The 17619-nt window shown below is 40.3% G+C and overlaps 1 protein-coding gene and 1 long non-coding RNA gene across 2 annotated transcripts in view; one reads left to right on the top strand and one right to left on the bottom strand.

Annotated features, from left to right (window-relative positions):
* xkr6b (XK, Kell blood group complex subunit-related family, member 6b) overlaps window positions 1–17619 on the bottom strand; it is a 48848-nt gene that overhangs the window by 29751 nt on the left and 1478 nt on the right. The window lies entirely within an intron of this gene.
* LOC107836358 (uncharacterized) lies at window positions 1797–2916 on the top strand. The gene is made up of 2 exons (XR_001662243.1): window positions 1797–2067; window positions 2403–2916. It is a non-coding gene; the product is annotated as an uncharacterized LOC107836358 (long non-coding RNA).

Below are 17619 nucleotides of genomic sequence, written 5' to 3'. Positions count from 1 at the left end.
GAAGGGAGGACTTGTAATCACTGCGAAGGCCAAAGTCTCAAATGCAAAAACTTTGACGCAGCGTCGGAGAGCTTGTTATTACCGTCCATCATTATCACAAGGAGCCCATGTTCTGCTTCTAAAAAAAAAATACACAACGCAATTCATTTTGCATGACGACACTCATGAACGATGAAACAAATCACAACGCCTTGTAAAAGTATTCATACATTTTCTACATTTTATCACATTACAACCACAAACTCCCGCACTGCATGTGTTATTGGGATTTTACACCACAGACCCACACAAAGTACACCGTATTTGTGAAGTTGAACAAAAAGTTAGATTCTTTTCTAAATATTTCCTAATGAAAATTGGAAGAGCACGGCATAAATCTGAAGACGGTTAATATTGCATAATCTCCGAGTCAATACCTGGTAGAAACACCTTTTTGCTGCAATACAAGTCAAAGTCTTTTGAGGTATACAGTATCTCTACTTGCTATGGCAGAAACTGAAAATTCAATCTTTATTCGCAAAATATTTCAGACTCAGTGCAACTGTATGGACACTGTGTTGAGGTTTTTCTTTTTTTAGGTTAAAAATCCTCAGGCCTTCACAGATTAGATGCATTTTGTGGTTATCACACAGGCGGACTTTGTTTATTACTATGAGTTCAGAACATAATTAGTTTGACTGTCTTTTCTGTACGGTTTCTGAGTATTGATTTCTGAATACAGGCTTTTCACAATTTTCTTCATCATAAATTCTAAGAACCCTCTATCATTTTTTTGATTCTTTTTGTTGACGTGTCACATAAAAGTCTTGTGTTACAATCTGACAAAATGCAACAAAGCTCAACAGTTTCGCAAGGTGCCGCAGATAAACCCCACCAGAACTACTTTGCGCTATAATCTGTAGAAGATATCCATCTTCAGTGAAAACAGACTCTCTGTGAGAGGCTCGTGGTTCTCATCAAACCGCATGATAAGCAGATTAAGATAAAACATCTTGCAAAAACTCCGAGTCAAATCTGCCCACTCCGGTTCTTCAGTAAGTTCAGTGGACACCCTGCTGGAATGACACCATCTGCAGCGAGGACTCAAAACACACCCACACTTGGGACTCAGCAGGAGTCTTTGGACTCACAAGAGATACTATGGTAACCAGAAATTGATTGTACAGCAAGTTTTTAAGAGACCTGATGAGCTCAAATGGATCACGTGAATTCGTGTGCAAGAAAAACACCCGATCAGGAAACCAGATGTTACATTGCACTCCGCATTCTTAGGGGCGCCCCTCCATTTCTCACCACCTGCCCGCCTATTTCCATCCTTATTCAGCACACAAGCCCGAGACTGAGCATCCAGCTGCACGCTCAACAGCTGAAACTAATTCCACACCTTGAGCAAAGCTTCCGAGCAGTGGCGAGAAAAATGTAGACAGTGACAACAACCAAGAAAACAGGGAAAGGTACAAGTCGTAGAGTCGACAGCGCAACGCAGAACCAGACCCACGGCGCAAAGACAAGCGCCATCTGGAAGCGGGAGCGCGTCGCGGCGTCACTCTGCCGCTCGTCTGGAAGCTGAAATCTCAACGCAGATCGTTGTAATCAACACAAAGCCACTGGAATCCGAAGCCCCGCTGAGAGAGGAAGCAATTAGCGACGATTCGTAGAACCCTAAACACCGCAACAAACAGAAGCGCGCGCACACAATCAAACAAGCAAGTGCTGATTGTCGCCTAACACTTAATGATGACTTGCTGTTAAACCGAAGCAGTGGGGTCAACAGCTGTGGGAATTTGGGACGGGGTGAGGGGTTGGGGGATTCATGCGGGTATGTGCAGTAAACATCTGTGTACACCTTCGTTTACAGCTACAAGGAACAGATCTCTTTGACTTTGTGGTGGGAAAAGCCCTCACATCCTTCTCTCAACGGAGCAGTTCCTTGAAGTGCTTGTTGCCATGGCGATTAAATGTCAATCAAGACATCGCAGAGCTGTCTCGACTGGATTTTACACCCACATGTGCCGGGGCCGGGTCTTGCCCTTGCTTTTTTTTTTTTTTTTTTTTTTTACCCAAACAGTAAGTGCGAGCATGAACATATGTAGGTGGAGTGCACCAATTACATTCAAAAAAAAAAAGCTTTTATTTTAGTCTGCAATTTGCAAATTATGTATTCATCTCATTGTACATCAGCGACTTTTTGTTTCTAATTTCACACTCGGATGCATAATTACATAATTAGTTTTTTTTTTTCAATTTCTGCTTATCTTTCATGGTTTAAATCCAATACTCACAGCTTACTCACAGCTTAAGGCCCTAATATGTGTGCGCTTATATCTACAGTAGGTATATTCAATATTTTCCACTTGCCACTGCGCAGGCTTCCAATTGCTTTGTTTCTTCGCCTCTGACAGTGTTACTAAGTCTCACTGGAGCACAAGTGACCTCGAAATCGACTGCTAATACAACTGTCATCGCCTGCTGCCCGCCAAAGCCCACCAGGGTAGGTCTGGGGAGAGCAGCGGCGGCAGCATCAGCAGCAGGAGAGGAAGAAAGAGACAGAGGAGGAGCGTGGGAGCCTAGCTGAGAGAGGTGACAACATCATGGTAAAGGAGCCTTGTAGTAGAGGGAGCGGTACAAACATAAGAGTGGAAGAGCAAACAGAAGAGAGGCAGACAGGCGTCATGGGGGGAGGGGGGAGCAGACGACTCATGACGAAGACGTGTCACCGAGGTCACCCTGTGACAAGGCTGCACATTGTACCAATACGGTCAGCAGGTCAGGCAGGTTGATGCCTGAACTAGACGATGTTTTCGACCTCACTGGACGGATGCAACCTGATGCATGCGACTGCTTTTGCCACAGACGTGTTTGCACGGAAAGCAGTTTACGTGCATGTAAACACGTGAAAAACAAACACGACTTGTTATAAACAAAAAACAAAAAGTGACGAGGAGCAATAGCGGGGATGCACAAACGGATACAAACCATGTGATTACATAAAAATAAGCAAACCTAACAGTTTTTCTTTTCTACATTTTCTCATTGGTGTCCTTCAGGGGTCCTTGAAGGCCACTGTCCTGCCGCTTTTGGGAACATCTCGCCCCCAACACAGTTGACTCAAATAATTGAGTCACCGCTTCAGAACGCCATCAAGTTTGCCATAATGAGACAGTCATTTGATTCAGGTGTGTTGGAGAGGGGATGCATTCTAAAGCTGCAGGACAGTTGAAAACACAGCGCTGCTTTTCTTTTGCATGTGACATTAATCACCTGCATTCTCCATATGTCTGGACTACAGATAAAGGTTGAGAGAACCATTTGGTTCAGGAAAAGAAATTCCCAAAGACTTGTGAAAGAAGTCTTTCATTGTTGTATCTGTTTCAAATAAAAGCAGAGTCCTGCTGAAGTTCAGCGTCAGTGGATTGGTAGGTCAGTTATGTGCTCTGTTATGGAACTAGGCCACAGTTTGCATAAGGACATTAACTAATTAACAATTATTAGACAAATCTTTGTTTTTCCTTTCTGACCATGAGCTACATAGTAAAAAGGGAAGATCGGGGATAAAAGTAACTTCTCACCTTTAGCACCAAAATTACCCTCTTTTAACATGACTAGTATGCTACACCTCATTAAATTTGACTAATTTGAAAATAATTCATCTTAAATCCCTATGAAACAGCTTAAGTGAAACCAATGACCAATTCAGAAATGAACAAACGAAATGATAAATAAAGTGCAGGATTTTAAAAACCCTCAGCTGAATTTTTCTACCACTGCGGCTCGGTCTCTTCTCTCTCTCCTCGTTTCAATCGCCCATACGTTCCCTTCCCCAGCATTCGCCTCTGGCTTTGACGTGACGCATCTTAGTCACTCCTCCGACGTTTTGAGACGCCTTGAGCAAATTAATATCTTAGCTCAATTAATTTCGCAGAGTCTCTGGCAAGGACAGGTGTAAATGAATCCTGACACGTCGCATCAACATCAACAGTCCGAAACCAGGCAGGAAAGAACCGCACAAGCCCACACACAGACACTCGCACAGTCATCGGAGGTGTAAAAACAAGCATTTACATCTTTTGGCTTGGAGTAGTAATGTAGCAGGTAGAGAAGGCAACTGTGGAGAGGTTATAGCTTGGCTTTAAAAGTGTTTATCCACCCGTGCATAAACTGATCTGGAACTCAATTTGTAATAATTAAAAAATAACATGCATCTGTGGCTTTCAGGGATTAATCTGTGTCATTTATTGATATCAAGTTGTCAGTGATTCAACGATCTTCGAAAGGTGGGGAATTCAGTGACCTGACAACTTTTGACAGATATCGGACATTTTGACGTGAGAATTGAACTCTTGAGGTTTGAACATTATACCAAAACTGAGTTCTCAATGAGATAAGTGTGAGCATTTAGGGATATCTCAATCCAATTTTAAGCAATGAATCGGGATCCCAATCGAGGTGTTTTTGAAGGATCAACTCAACTCCTGAAATCTGTCATTTATGTGCTGCTTTTGGTTTTGTTGTAGCTGCAACCTTACTGTTAGTCAGACATAAGGTCATGCAAAACGTTGGAACACATTCTCTTGCGCATGATTCCCTATAATCCCTCTCCTCTTTCCACTGTATCTCTGGATTCATATTGTGTTTTGTTCTTCTATATTTACATATGAAAGGTGTAGTTTAACGGGCAGATGAGAAAGTTTGGCCATTTCAAAAGAGACAAAACTTAGTTTAAGGTTTAAAATCCAAAACTGTAAAAAAAAAAAAAAAAAAAAAAAAAAAAACAATTATATTTTCTTTGAAGATCCAAATGTTGAAAACCTCTGGGATCTGTTCTGGGTGGATAATTTTTTTTGACATTCTCTCTCTTTTTTTTTTTTTTCCAAGGGATCTTTCTCCTCAGTGCAGACAAATGGAATTTCCAGGCTTCCGTTTTTTATTTTTATTTTTTTCCCCTGCTGCCTTGCACTCAGAATAACGTTAACGTCTTATTAGGAAAGAGTTTACGGTTAAGCATCCTTCTGATCTTTGTGGCTTCTGCGCAAAACTCCAGAGAGCTTTAATTCACGCCAGGAAACGTATGGGCTCAAACAGACAGCAGGAATCCTGTTGCTTTTCACAATGAAACTGACAACAGTAAAGTGTAAGAGCAATGAGCTCGCCTCCCACCACACAGCAAGGTTAAAACAAAAGTGTAAATTAGCCATATGGGTAATCAGTCTTGTGAATTTTTCTAAATTTATGGCAAGAGCATGCACTTCCAGTCGGATTAAATTATTACTGGGTCGAGCACCAGGCACAATAATGGACATAAAATCTGATTAAACGTTGACTTCGTGAGAGTTTATAGTTATAAGTACATGGCTAAATAAAAAGCATAACTGAAACGAACGCTAAAGCTAAGTGAGAGAGAGAGATCAATAAAGGACTTGACACAGACTCAGCTCACAGCCCAGCACAGAAGCTTTTTAATTAGCTCCTCTAAATGGACACACGAGCAGACACCATATGCAAAACTAGAACAGGACAGCAGCACGCAGTGCTGAGGACATGGGGTGCACGCAGGACTAAATCGTGAGCCAAAACCGTTGCAGTTTGTATCCATCAGTTAACCTTAAACATGAACACAAATACAACCTGACTCGAATCGATAAAAACCACACCTGGCAAAGCAGTTATTTAAAAACGACGTTCTGCCTGTTGAGACAAACGTCTTGCTTGCTCTTTTGATTGATATATTCTGTCTCCGGGCCACAAACACTGTTGTTTGTTCTTGCTGCTCAGGGCTCCATATTGCATATGTGGTTCCTAACCCAAACCACAGAATAAAACAGAAAGCTATGCACATTCACTGACATAAAATGTATAAAAAGGCTTAATTTTTTTTTTTATTGCAGTAACACAATATCACATTGAAAAAAGGTGAAAAATGTCATCCTTATCTTGAGTGCTTTTATTCAGCTGTGAGCAAAATTGCATGTTAATAAATGATGGATTTTTACGGACATCAGACAACTCAAACTTCTTTAAGACTCCCCGTTTTCTTGCTTCAGAAATTTGACATGATGCGGAGATGCGTTTCTTGTTTTGGTCTTCTAAATGGCAAAGAATGGAGCGCTCACCCATCAAGCAAGACAAAATGTCTATTGAGGAAAAACAAAGCCACAAAGTTGTTGTTTTTTTTTTCATATGAAACACATTAAACAATTATGACAATTGGATAAGGCCTCAAGTTTATTTTTCCATCACACACAATGAGCAGATGACAACCGAGGTAGAAAATGATTCTCCAAAACCTCACTGCAAATTTCTCAGAATGAAATTGTTCTACCGCAACTAAAGCTGAGCCCATTTGAAATGTTGCTAACATTTTAAATGTTCTGTCATGCATAAGACTGACATGACGCTGTCATAAACATAAAGGAGTCTTCATGAATGTGCATGACTGTTGCCATGAAGTGTCGTGAAGCTCATAAATAATGACATTTTTAATGCAAAGTTGCATTGAAAGTGTCAACTTTTCATTATTCGGTAAGTAATAATCAAACGTTTATTTTTTACCCCCAAACAATAGAGGTGGGTGTTTAATAAAGAGAAGAAGTCTTGTCATGTTTTTGTTTGTTCCAATCAAACATTTATTCTGTATGAAAACACCAGGTTCACACTTGCAGTTTTGAAGCTGCTACGCCCTTTGAAGGAGCTGAAAACATGGTGGAAGGAGGGTCAGATTGGGAACTCTAGTGGGCCAGTATTATTTTTCTGAAGAATGAGTATAAAATGAGCAAAAACTTGAAGATGGATTTTATGAAACCTATGAAAGTTATTAAAAAGCATGCATAAACAGTTGAAGGATAGGACTATATTTTAAAGTTTGAACGGTGTTTCTGGCTCAAAGTACGTGGTAGTAGTTAGCTATGAAGGAGCGCAAAGTTTTTAGCTGAATTTTTCAGAAATTATGGTGATTTTTCCATTCATGTCAATGGGGCTCAAGACGATCGCAAAGGCAGAATATTTTGTAAACCGTAGAAGATGTCGGTACCAGAAGACATAGCCGTAATGACCCAGAATATGGTAAAAAAGTCGAATGGTTGAAACAGAACAACGTATGCAGAAGTAGTTAAACTCCAAAAAAAAAAAAAAATGCTCGGAAAAAAAGTTGAGGAACTCAGGAGTGTGAATCAGTCTGCAGTTCATGCAGCAGCATCAAAACAATTTGCGTGCTCACATGAGTACTTTATTTATGAAACATGGAAAAGTTTCCAGGTTACACTGTAATCCTCCAAACTCCCACATATTTGTTGTACTTATACTCGGGAAGACGCAGCTGCGTCTCTTTACTTTTTTGTTCATATTTAATGTTCGAACTGAACAGGATCCCTAAACAGCCTCTGTGGAGCGAAATAGGGGATACACAGAATGTCAGGATTATCTGAAATTTTACTGAAAGATTAATACAAGAATCTTTACTCAAGAGCTGTATTGACTTCATCTCAATAGCCTGCAGGCATACAATTTCTAATGTATCCAGTATTGCTGGTTGCAGTATATTGAGAACTTTTAACATTTTCTGATACATTTATCCCACAATAAACTGTGTAAATGATATTTTAATCATGCATTTAATTTAGCCCACTCTTTCCCCTATATATAGATTTTTACAACAAAAAAAAACACCACTCCTTTAAGCATGTTTTGAAAAGCTTTGTTGCATCACCATATTGTCAAGACATGCAAAACAGTTTCTGTTAAAAAAAACAAAACAAAACATAACAAGGTTCTAATACAGAAATAATCCAATTAGCTATCATAAAACCTCCATTTTATGAGCAGGGACATTCTCAGCAGACTATCAGGTGTTTCACACCAAACCGTACGACATGAGTCACATGCATCTCAACAGTCATTGTAGCATAAGGCAAGAGAACATTCACACCTCCTATGCATGCAGCTCACGTGTTCGCATACTGATTTCTACACATGCAATGTATGAGTAATAAGCAGGAGGCCTGAGATATTTTTAAATATAGGGGTACTGAGGCATCAGTGGGTTCTTACAATGAGAATTTTTTTTTTTTTTTTAAAAAGCATTCAGTCTCCTGTTTTATTCTGACACACCTCAAAAATGAGGCATGAAAAAATAAGAAAAAAAAAAAAACATAACTGGTTGGAGCTTCAGCGTATGAAAGGGGAAACTTAAAGAATCTATTCATGCTTCAAGTGATGGTGCTGGGTAACTTTAACTGATCAATGTTGGATTCCTAATCTGATCCTCCAACTTCCTGTGTGTGTGTGTGTGTTGAAACAAACCAACACACACACACACGCACACACACACACACACACACCCACACACACACACACACACACACACACAATGGTCACATGACCGAGAACAAGACGTCCAGCAATAACCCTATGGAAGAAAATAAGGACACTGGAAGGACAGTGATGGACTGCTGAGCAGGAGACCTGAATGTGTGCTGTTCTAAATATGAACCCAACGTTATGTGGGCCAGATCAGAACGTTCTTTCAGGAAACGTCATATACTGACGTGACAAATGGACTTACTGCACCAGGAAGGATTCAGGCTTATGGAAAAAAAAAAAGAAAATTGTTTAGAGGAGGAGTTTGAGAGTCCACTAATGAATCTATTCAAAAGTGTTTGGAAAGATGAACTGCCACCATTGAGGTGGCAGGTAGTAGGTTTTGGTTTAGCATGGGAACAACTGCAGAGACAGTGATCGTTGTTTTTTTGTATGTTTTTAACATGACTTTTGCATTCCCATATTTGCACAAAGGCTCAATGCTTTTATAATCCGCAAAATAGGTTGCATTAGGTGTATCTACGTCTTCCCAGTTTCTGAGTGAATGTATCCCTCTTCGCAGCTACACTTACCGTGTAAATACGAGGAGATGCCTGGAAAACCTCGCAAACGGTCGGGCTGGGAGTAAGAGCACTAACACTGCTCTTCAATTATTTATGAGCAGAGATTGTCTGTATATCAAACTGACGCCCAGAGCATCGTCCATGATTAGAGTCAAACAACGGTGGTCCGCGCTGAACGCTGCTGATGCAGCTTTCAGGAAACTGCGAGATGAGAAAGGCACAGGCAGCTTCAAAGAGAGCTGAGGAAGCGTGTGTGTGTGCGCGTGTGTGTGTGTGTGAGAAAAAGTCTAAAGCTCTTTATATTTAAAGCAGAGTTTCTTTGCATTAAGTGAAATATTATTTTGTGTACATGTACGCAGGCTGAACTTTATCATAATTGAGAGGTTTTAGGAAGAGTTCATTTAAAGAATGTGATTTTTATTGAAGGAATATTTTTGCAATTGTATATTTTAAGACAGGCCGGGGTTAAACCTGTTGGGGATCGCATTATAAGACAGTCCCTCACTCAAAAGAGAAATAAGTATGGTCCAAGCGAAAGCTCATAAGGCTGTCCACTTAAAGCTGCCCAGCTCAGTATTTTTCTAAGAAGCTGCTAAAAGCTGGGCGGCTTCTGTGAATAATACAAATATCGCAAAAAGCTATGGAAACAGCAAAAATAAGGAATAAACGACACTTCATATCACACTGAACACATATGGTGGTGGCAGCATCATGCTATGTAGATGTGTTTTTATCACCAGGCACCGTGACGTTGATCATCATAGATGATAAAATGGACAAAAAAGAAAGTAAATAATCACTGAGTATTAAAATAGAAGAAAACCTGTTCAAAACTGAAATAAGAAAGCCTACATCAGTGCCCAAAAGCAGGTCGAGCCATTCTCCACAAGGTGATTCTATAAATTGACTCATTTATGCAGATGTGCACCACAATGGTTGGATATGAATCGTCCATCTAAATTGAAAAGCATGTACCCTCCTTTTGCAACCTCACAATTATGAACAGCTTTGTGTTGGTCTCTTTCTTAAAATAATTTTAAAAAAATAATAAGTTCAAGATGTATGAACACTTTTGAAAGGCCCTTTAATTGCCTTGTTGTGTTTCTACTAATGAGCTATGGTTTAACATGGGGAACAATTGATAACTTCCCACATTAAATTAAGTTTGCAGTTATATGTAGAAAAATTCATATGCTTTTCTTGTTGTTGTACCACTGGGCAATTTGAGAAAGAAAGAAAAAAAAAAACACTTGGAACCCTGCTGTTAGCTTCTTCTGCCATATATTCCTCTTAATGCCCATTTGTCTCATGTAACATAAGCAGTACTACGTATGATATATGTTTTGCTTCATGCAGAACCTTCTTTTTACTGCTGATCTACTCATATTTAAACAATGCATATTGTAGATGTTGTTTCCCACTGTGATCTGCATTACATCAGACATTACAATTAAACATAAAACTCTCCGTTCTTCTCTTGCTGAACTTCCACTGACTCACTTCACTGCATTCTCCCCTTTTGCAAAAGCACAAACGAGTGCCAACGAACAGCTTCGAGTGTTAATGAATGGGGATGCGGAACGAGAGGAGAGCCGCGGAGCCACAGGTTAAAACGTGAGCTGAAACGTAGCAGGTCTCCTGCAGAAACGAGACGTTTTGTCAGAGCGTTAGCGAGCAGAAACGAGCGCGGCGCGTGAGAGCTCTGTCTGAAAGCGGGGCTCTGCAGGGAGTAGAGGGGATGTGTGGCATGGCAGGATGAGGGAGACAGGGAGGGAGGAAGGAGAAGTTCAGTTGTAATGGGGCAGGAGCCAGATGCTCCACTTTCCTTGACAGAAATGGAGGTCAAGTGCAGCTTTACTTGGAGACACGCACACACACACACACACACGCACGCACACACACACACACACACAGACATAAAGGGAAAGATGGAGGGCAGGGAGGTAGCATGATGACTTTAAGTAGCAGTAAGGGACACAGTTTTGGAACTCACAGCACAGAGAGGCCCATTCTTCTAACTACAGCCAGTAAGCAGAGAACAAAGAAGACACAGAGGAGCGCACAGTGTGGTGCCTCCGTCCAAGATGGATGGAGGCTTTAGAGGAGCCTAAGAACATTAATAGGTGTAAGCGACAGGGAGGGATAAAAATAAAAACATATGTTAACTTTGCAGGGAAGACAGATGGTGATGCGGCGACTTGAGCTTATGAGCACCGCTAATGGATAGAGGGAGTATACACAGAGAGAGAGAACATGATCATCCCAAATAGTGCATCTGGGAATGTAAGCCCCAACCTTTTCTCGGGGAAAAAAAAAGGAGAAATATATTTATAAAACAAAAGCAATATTAGGCTGAGAGGACTCCAGATGAAATATAGCTTTGCTATGTGTGTGCGTGGGTGTGTGTGTGTATATTTCAACTCACAATAGATGTCCTCTGGGCCCCGGGAAATAATGATAAAAAGTACAGTTAAACAGAGACATACACATCACACAACAAAAGCTGCTTCAGGGGTTCTGGGAGAATTTAAAGGATTTGTGTTTTCTGAGCAGATTGAAGTAACTAAGAGCTGTTGGAAGGCTTGAAAACTGAAGTGATGATTCGTTACAGATGCCAAGCAAAACAAGGCAGAGCAAACAAACAGAAGACCTTAATGTCAATCAATCGTTAGTTGGTTACAATGACTTTTTCTGCAATTTGCTCCATCCATACATCCTATCCCAAAAAAAAAGAGTAATAGTTGATTGCCTCTAATCAACTATTACTCCCAATTGAGGTGTCAAAGACTATTGTGCATTTCAGCCAAATGCAGCTGCTTTTGTCAATACAAACTGTTAGACGTGCAAATAAACAGTTAATTTCTGCTCCACTCACGATATTTTAAAAGGTTGCTTGACCCCTGCTGGATTTGATCGTGAGGTGTTGATCAAGACTCTACTTGATTTCTGTAACTTAGAACTTGGAAATTCCAACTTTAAGTTAGAATTGTAGTCTTTTCTGGCTCATCATCTTGAGAAGGAGTCACAATATGTCAGACATAACATAACACAACATAACATAACATAAGATCCCTTTACAGTCTTCGCATAAAAATGTTGCTTCTTGAACTAACATTTCAACTAAGATAGTTAGTTACTAACATAGTTTCCTTCTCTTTCCGGGAAAGAGAAGGACAAAGTCCTAACTTTTTAACGAACATGACTTAAACATAAAATCCCTTTTGTCGTGTTCCGAATGAATATCAGAAGATCCCTTTTTGCAAAAGGAGAATACAAAAAGACTGTTGGGGAGTTCGTGGTCCATAATATTTCTCTGATCTATCAGAAAATGCCGAAAGGCAGAATTCAGCTAAGATGTGTGTCTCCGTGTATCTGCAGAAATGCTAACCATGAAACTGTATGCAAAGAAGAACGTAATACAAAAGAGATGCTCTCTTATTCCCCACCCCCTGGAGTATAATATTCATACATACCACTGAGATGCAGACATAATTTTGAAACCCATCTGGCAAAGTGCTTCGAATTCCTAGGTGTGTCTTTGCATGTTATTCCTGATCAGGGCAGGAAGGCAGCAGGAGTAGTGTGGCTTTAAGGTTTGCAGGGTAAAGCCGTTTTACTTACGAGGCAGGCTGAATCAGGCGTCATCACAGGCCTTTTTCCATTCTTATTCATTCACCCTACGCTGACCGTACAAGCTCTCTGCAGTGACAGAAGGCATAGCTGCCCGAGAAATGAGAATGAAATGAGCTGAACACATTGAAGAGTCATTTATGCAGGAATTTACCCTGATGCACAGGCGTTACTAAAAGACACAAACGTTGACTTTTGAGATGCAAAGCTTGAAATTCATGCAGAATAGTGAAAGCTGAACCGAACCTTTTTTTTTTCCACAAGAAGAAGAAGCCAGCCCGAACCCAGACCGAGATGACATAAAACCAAAACAGTAATTGAATTCCCCCTTTCAGATCTGTCTCTCTCTTCCTCTCTCTCTGCTTCTTGAGTAACCGAAGCCCGTATTTATCTGCCATTTATGGCTTTCCGTCTCTTTACCCCCAGCTGCGATACGCTCCTAGGAAAGCTGTTTTTTCTTACATTTCGACGTGCTCCTCTGTCACATAATTGGGGGTTTTCTTGGGGAGCCCGCTTTAAAGGTTTGCTCTCTGTTATCATCGCTAATGAGAAAACGAGTAGACGTACGCCGGTGGGCTCCGGAGCAACAACAGAGTCTGTAAATAAGACTCGACAGAGCTGAATGAAAAACTTCATAAAGATAAGGGTTTTTTCTTTCTTTCTTTCTTTTTGGTGCTTGCATTCTCTGCTCATCTTTTTTTGTTGCTTTAAGATTAAAAAGCATATTTGCACTGGGATTATATTCTACCAAATGGCAAACTGCAAAATTTGCAAACATCAGTGCACACGGAATTTTCTTTTTTTTCCCGTAAGGCTCTGCAGAGCATTTGCAAAACAAACAGATGGTTTTAAAGAGATTACGCAGGTAATTTGTTCTGTTGACCACCAGGATAAGCAAATCAAGACATCTACGAGTCATCTCCTGTCTTCCAAAAATACCCAAGTGATGAGAGCGCGATGTTCATATCATATCATTTTCTGTTTTTAGCTCTCGCTGCATGTGGATTATCACCACTTCACCCATTTCTTTCCCCACTTTTACCCTCACAGCCATTTCCTTTGAAAAGTCAGATCGCCGCCATTGCACCATCTCACTAATCTTGCAGAGCTGCTTCAGTACAGCTTTCTTGGCAAACACGAGGCAGCCAGCCGGCCAAGAGAGGCTTCTGTTGACTCCTTTGCGCTCTTGAATTAATATTTGCACGACAAGCAAACCGAAGCAGATGTCAACCGTGAGGCGATTCTTCTCGAGTTTATCTGTGGTGAGCCACTCTTATATGGGATTAAATGGTAATCCAACTAACCAGATTTGCAGTGTTGCGATAGTCTGCACTACTGAAGGGGGAATCCTTTAATCTCTGACTGGCGAATTCCTGAAAACCAAAAATGTGCGCATGGATGTTTGGGTGGGATGTACACCTACTGTCAGCACAATTAAGGATATGAAAAAAAATGTTATGAAATAATATTTTAAAACAATCCTATTGTAGCCATATAATCTCCAGTGTTTAATCAGGATACAATTTAGTGAAGACAAAACTAAAAGCAAGGCTGAAACATGTGGAAAGAAGGATTTTTCACCTTTTTCCCAATCTGTCAAGATTATCCAGAGTTCTGGTGAAACATCTCTTTGTTTTCTAAATTTTTCAGAGTGAAATTATGCTCACGTAATAAAATTATACATTGTGTCAAGGCTTTTTAGATGACTTTCCTAAGGATCCTAATAAATGGGGAGGAGCTGTTTATATGTGCTTTTGTTCTCAGATACGGATGTAATTTTGCTTGGAGTTTTCTTCTTTTTTTTCCCATAAAAAAGAAAAAAAAAATCATTTATATGCTTTTGCCAAAGCAATAATGCAGACTTTTACTCTAGTTGTTAAGGCACAGCGCGACATAATAAAATGAACTCACATCTTTCAAAATAGCCCATATTGAAACCAAGTAACCTGATTATTTCTGATGAACACAGTAAATCAAGTCCTACACACTCAATTCAGCAGCAGTAAACAGACAAATTGAAAAGAAATGAGTCATGGCATCATTTTTAGACAAGCGTTGGACTTGCCTGGGGGCCAGCAAATCCCAATGCACACTTTTGTGTATAAAAAAAATGACAGTTGTGAATAAAACTTACATTACCTATTAATGTATTCCTACCCCTTGAACTTCTTAATATATTATTACAATACGACCACTAAGTAAACATTTGAATTGGAGTTTATGTGATAAGCCAATACAAAGTAGCATAATGTTGTGAAAAGGGAATGTTTCACCAATTAAAAAAAAGAAAAAATCTGAATTGTGGTGTCCATATGTATACAGCAAGAACCTTTTTGCTAACTCTTCCTTGCATTCTTGGTTAGCGAGTTACACGTTTAGCAATTTTGCACCGTTTTCTGTGGGTGTGTCACATGAAAACCAAACTAAACACGCTGAGGCTATTTTTAGAAAGTGTTAGTGTCAGTAACGAGGAGAAGAGTCCTTCAGAATAATTTAGAAACAATACTCACTGTTTTCATTAAGCTTCAATAAGACAAAGTCAGTTTAACGTTACGTTCCTGAACACCTGACCTTTTATTTCTTAAACTAGAGATCCGAAAACAATGCACATAGCTGTGTTTGGCAGGGAATTCCCTATAACACAGAAATTCAAAATTTTTTTTTGAAGAGGGGTAAGGAGAGATGGATGCGTTCCCTCTCTCGGCGAGGAGCTAATTTGGGCTTACACTGATTAAGCTGTCCATCGTACCACCAGGAGACCTCTGTGTACGTCTGATCCAGTGTGTGCCTGAGCAGAATCCCTAACACCGTCAGCAGAGCCGCTGGTCCACAGTGAGGAGGGACATGAAAGAGCTGTAGTAACCGGTGACATAGCAGGATTACAGATGGGATTCTGTCAACAATTAACAGGGAGATAATTGCAAGACAAGCGCAGTGAATTCAGCCCCGATCCTCAGGTGCACAGGGGGGGGGGGTGAAGAAAAAAGTAGCTAATTGAACGGACTAAAAAAGTAGAACTGACTAATGATACATGATGGGGGAAGCTTTTTTTTTCACTCATGTCAGCACTTTAGCCTGCTTTATGACACTGATGGAGGGAAAATATTTCACAAATGAAGACTGTAGCGGCTGGTCTATTAAAAGCTGGTTTTATAATCGGTCTTTTAAACTCAGGAACGTGAACGCATCATTTGAAATAGTCACGTTTAAGTTTTCAAAATCAAGTGTTGTGCAACACAAAGCTAAAATAAAAGCTTGTATAAAATCCCATGATGCATTGGAAGATGATACAATATTGGCAGGGTGGCCTGCCCTCCCTCTCTCTCTCCCTCTCTCTGTCGAATAATCCCCATATCAGCTGATATCCTAGAGGGTCTCAGAGGTTGTGAACACTAGTTAAGCTGACAGGAGCAGCTTTTGACTCTTAACTGCAAACCAGTGGTCAGATGGCTTGTGTCCAGGGGGGGAGAAAGAGGACTGATGAGGATCCCTGATTACAGCCTCAGAAGGTTTCACGGCATTCATACCGACACATTATATTTCCCTGAGACCCTGAAAAACATTTCACTGCTCAGACTTGTTCTTCTTCAACAGAACTGAATTTCACATTGTGTTTTCTTCAGCTCCACTCCCAGTACAGCACTGTGCAAAACGCCTTGGGTTATCCCTTATTTTGCTCCCAAGGAGTTAGATCTTGCCATTGTCTAGAATTAAAAGTTCTTCCTGTTTTTGTCTATTCCTTTGGACTTTGTCTTCTTAATATGCATCGACACTAACATTTTTGTTGCATACTTCCGTTTTGCGTCAGCTCCAAAATCATTTTTGTTGAAATGCACTTACCAATTGCTAACAAGTTTTTTTTTGTTTTTTTGTTTTTTAAATCCTGGAGATTACCAGTTGTATGCCTCTCTACATCATCTTGTCTTTTCAGGTAAATAATCACGGATCCTGCCAAAATCAGGGGTGAAAATTTTACAAGAGTGCACAAGTTTCAGGACATCAATTGCATTGGGATGACACCAAATTCAAAAGCAATGACAGAATAAAGTCAGTTTATTCTAAACACAGATGCTTCAAAGATCAAGAAATGCCATATTATGTTGTAGTACATATTAAACATGGAATCCTAGTACTATCTGAGATGGGGGACGTGTATGGAAGAAGTGGGGCATTTGTACAAGTGCAACTGGAGTGTTTTAAACAAACAAGCTCACGCAAAAGCAATATACTAACTGCTGATCAATAGTTTATCCCTCAAAATAAGCCTCATGAGGAAATCTGTGTCTGTGAAAACCCAACTCAGCTTGGTATGCGCCAGGATGAGCTAAATTTACCTCTAGTGCGAAAGAGTAAATTAAGAGCAAGTAAAGGAAATAGCGCTTTTTTCCCCTATTGCCCTAAAACTCAGAAACACAAGTGTAGAACTAGTGGATGAGGAAAATATGCATTTTGCTGCCTGGCATTTTTCCCCTTTAGAGGAAGATCATTGAGTGTGAGTTTCACTCCTGGACTCTCTGTGTGAATCATTTGGCCAGTGGCGCAAATGTTCTCATGCATCAGAATAAAACACAATCACGGTCTGCAAAAATCTATTTATCTGAAGAGGAGCATGGGGGCTGCTGTCAGCAACACAAGAGGGGATCAATCCTGCTTTCTGGAAGAACAGCACACTTTCCAATATCGAATTATTATGAATATAAATAATAATAAATAAATAATATTAATAAAAACACGAAAGAGCATGATGAAATCTTCTGACCCCCTGCTTCTGGCTCTCATATCGTGCTGCTGTTTTAACGTGTTTCACGTTGGCAGCCCCCCCTCGGGACAACCGTCATGCTTCACTCCCTCCCTCCTCCCCCCATATTAAATGCCAGCCACTGCGTCTGTCTGCACCAAAAACAACTCGCTCCTCTGTGATCAGCATGAAAAAAAAATAAATAAATAAAAAAAAAATACAGCGTGAAGCCTCGCCATCATATTTTACTACTGTAGCCGCTGCATGTCACATTTTACGCGCAGAGCGAAAGCGTCTCCGAGGTTCTCCGACGCATGATTTCGTTTATGGAAAACCTTTAAAAATCAGTTTGGTGGAGGGAGCGTGGGGGTGTTG

This window comes from Poecilia formosa, unplaced genomic scaffold, assembly GCF_000485575.1.
Source record: "Poecilia formosa unplaced genomic scaffold, Poecilia_formosa-5.1.2 Scaffold53, whole genome shotgun sequence".
NCBI lineage: Eukaryota > Metazoa > Chordata > Actinopteri > Cyprinodontiformes > Poeciliidae > Poecilia > Poecilia formosa.
This window is presented reverse-complemented; position numbering and strand designations above follow the sequence as displayed.